Source organism: Tenrec ecaudatus, chromosome 5, assembly GCF_050624435.1.
Source record: "Tenrec ecaudatus isolate mTenEca1 chromosome 5, mTenEca1.hap1, whole genome shotgun sequence".
In the NCBI taxonomy this organism is placed as follows: Eukaryota; Metazoa; Chordata; class Mammalia; order Afrosoricida; family Tenrecidae; genus Tenrec; species Tenrec ecaudatus.
Genome location: NC_134534.1, coordinates 100,869,767 through 100,872,699, shown reverse-complemented (window position 1 = coordinate 100,872,699; position 2,933 = coordinate 100,869,767). Strand labels below are relative to the sequence as shown.

At 42.8% G+C, this 2,933-nt stretch overlaps 1 pseudogene; it reads left to right on the top strand.

Annotated features, from left to right (window-relative positions):
* The first annotated feature begins 1,958 nt into the window (after positions 1-1,958).
* LOC142448869 (AP-2 complex subunit sigma pseudogene) lies at positions 1,959-2,388 on the top strand (annotated as a pseudogene).
* Positions 2,389-2,933: the final 545 nt, after the last annotated feature.

Here is a 2,933-nt window from a genome sequence, read left to right as displayed (position 1 = left end):
CCAGTTATCCTCAGGACTCACTCTCTTACCTTCTACAGTTCTTTGTTCCAACATTCTCAATGATGTCTACCCTGACATGACTCTTCAATGTGACAGTTCCCCATCCCCAGCAATCTCAATCCTCCTGATTTTTGTTTTAGTTACCTAGCTTTGCCGTAACACAAATACCACAAGTGAGTGTCTTTGAAAAATAGAAATGTATTGTCTCACAGTTCTGGAGTTTCTAAGCCCAAATCAGTCTCAGCCTTGTTGATTACTTCTTTTTTGGTAGCTTGGTAGTTACATTTGGTAGCTGGTGTCAATTTGAGGATTAAGAGTGTAAGGGTGGAGTCTAGCCTATCAATCAGGATATAGCTAATTAGGCCTCTGTGTGGACATGGCTTTTTCCTGAGGATTCTGGGAACATTTTTTTAAAGGTAGCTTTGCCGTTTTTATTTCAGTTTTCTTATGGAACAAATATTACATGAGGTCACTATTGCAAAAAGTCAAGGAAAGATTTCATACTAAAATACATATTCTTATTGGTTGAAAGGGAAGGGATAGGAACAGAGGTTATATTAATTGGTACAGTGTAAATACATGCCTACCTCGGTGAAAGGCAATGAGAAGGGCAGCAGGCAGGAGAGAACACTGAAAAGAGTGTAAGAGTTAAAGGCAATAGAGGAAAAACCTGTGAAATACACAATTTTGCAATATGGTAATTCAAGAAAAGATGCATTGGTAGACATGAAGGCCAAATAGGTGTGGAAGGAACAGGGAGTATACACTCAGGTACTCTTATCCCTATCGTATATATCTGTACACACACACACGTGTGTGTATAGATATAGAAATCAATATAAATATCGGTAGAGATAGAGATAGATACATATTTCTCAAAACCAAACTCACTGTCTCCGAGTTTGTTCCTACCTATGGAGACCCTACCAGACATAGTGGTTGATGATTAGGGCAAAGAATGTACAGATGTGCTTTATACAATTGATGTATGTATATGTATGGATTGTGATAAGAGTTGTATGAGCCCCTAATAAAATGTTTTAAAAAAAAAAGAATCACAGTCTTGGAAAACCACTATGTCTGGTAGGGTCTCCATAGGTAGGAACAAATTCAGATCCTTTTTGAAGCCCCCTAGAACTTGAGTTTTAGAAATATTTCCTCTTTATTTCTTATCCAATCACTTTATTTGCCTAGCCCAGAACCTGACCTATTATAAATATGCAATGCCTGGTGGATTGCAAAAAGCACAACAATTCAGGAGGAAAAGGAAAGCCTTCGAAAAACAAAACAAAACATCTAGAGAACTTCCAATGGGTATTCAATGAGTACTAGCTGGTGGCATAAAAGTATAGTCGCTGGGTGACAAACTATGTAATATAATCATAGGAATTGGTCCCTGGGTGCTGAGCCAAAGGTTGAAGATTTGAGTTCACACAGAGTCATTTCTAAAGGAAGCCCTGGAGAGGCTCTGCTGGTTACTCTGCAATTGAAGCATATCTGAGGCTGCCAGGAGTAGGAATCAACTCCATGGCTACTGCTTAAATGTTGTATTTGGATCATAGGCATTCCCCTAGGCTGATTCTTCAAGGAAACGTTACAACTCTCCTGTAGCTTGCAATTCATCCAGTTTTTCTTCCATTTTCCATTTCTCCTTCCCTTTTTCTTTCTCTCTCTCCTGTTTTTACCTGTCCCTTGTCAATTCTCTTTTGCTCCCTCTATTGCTTCTTTCCTCCCTCCATTTTTCTTTTATTCTGATTTTAAAAGATCTGTACACTGCAAAAAGTAATCGTTTTTTGTAAATTATAAAAAGCAGAAAGCAATAGAAGAGAATATAAATGACTCACAATCCTGTCCCCTAGAGAGAACTGTGAATATTTTGAGCACCCCAACAGCAGTGGAAGCTGGAGCTGCCCAGTTGCCTCAGAACCAGGGCCGCCGGGATCCGGACCGGGGCCATAATGATCTGCTTCATCTTCATCCAGAACTGGGCTGGCAAGACCTGGCCTGGCCAAGTGGTACATGCAGTTTGACGACGACGAGAAGCAGAAGCTGATCGAATAGGTGCTCGCCCTTGTCACCGCCCGGGACGCCAAGCACACCAACTTTGTGGAGTTCCGGAACTTTAATATCATCTACCGACGCTATGCCAGCCTCTGCTTCTGCATTTGCGTGCACATCAATGACAACAACCTGGCCTACCTGGAGGCCATCCACAACTTTGTGGAGGTCCTAAATGAGTATTTCCACAATGTCTGCGAGTTAGACTTGTTGTTCAACTTCTATAAGGTTTACACGGTTGTGAACTAGATGTTCCTAGCAGGCGAGATCCGAGAGACCAGCCAGACCAAGGTGCTGAAGCAGCTGCTGATGCTGCAGTCGCTGGAGTGAGAGAAGGGGGGCACCTCCACCTCCCCATCCACTCTCGCTCGCTCCCCCTTGCCAGGCCTGGAACCCACTCTAGTCACTCCTCCCCCAGATGCCCAGGAGGAAGGGACCCAGCTGGGTCTGGGACACTTGGGAGGATGCTGCCTGCTCCCCACTCCCCTCTGGGTCCCCAGTGTGGTCGGAGGCCACCTCAAGTGTACTGAGTAACCATGCCGTAATCATGTGATGCTGTGTGTGTAACCCCCAATAAACCTGTGCCCCCCCTAAAAAGGATTGTGAATATTTTAAGTGAACCATGTGTGAACTTTTTTTGTAAAATAGGATATTAAATATGTGATTTTAGAATTGGTTTAAGACCTCTATATTATTAATTATGTCTTATATAATCGCATAATTTTCCAAAATTTTTTCAGTTTTGAGTTTAACGTTGGCTCTTGCTGTTATTAGTTGCCATTGGGTTGGTTCTGCCTCATAGAAGCCCTGTGCCCAACAGAACGAAACACTGCATGGTCCTGCACCCTCCTCACAATGGTGCCAGTGCTTGGACC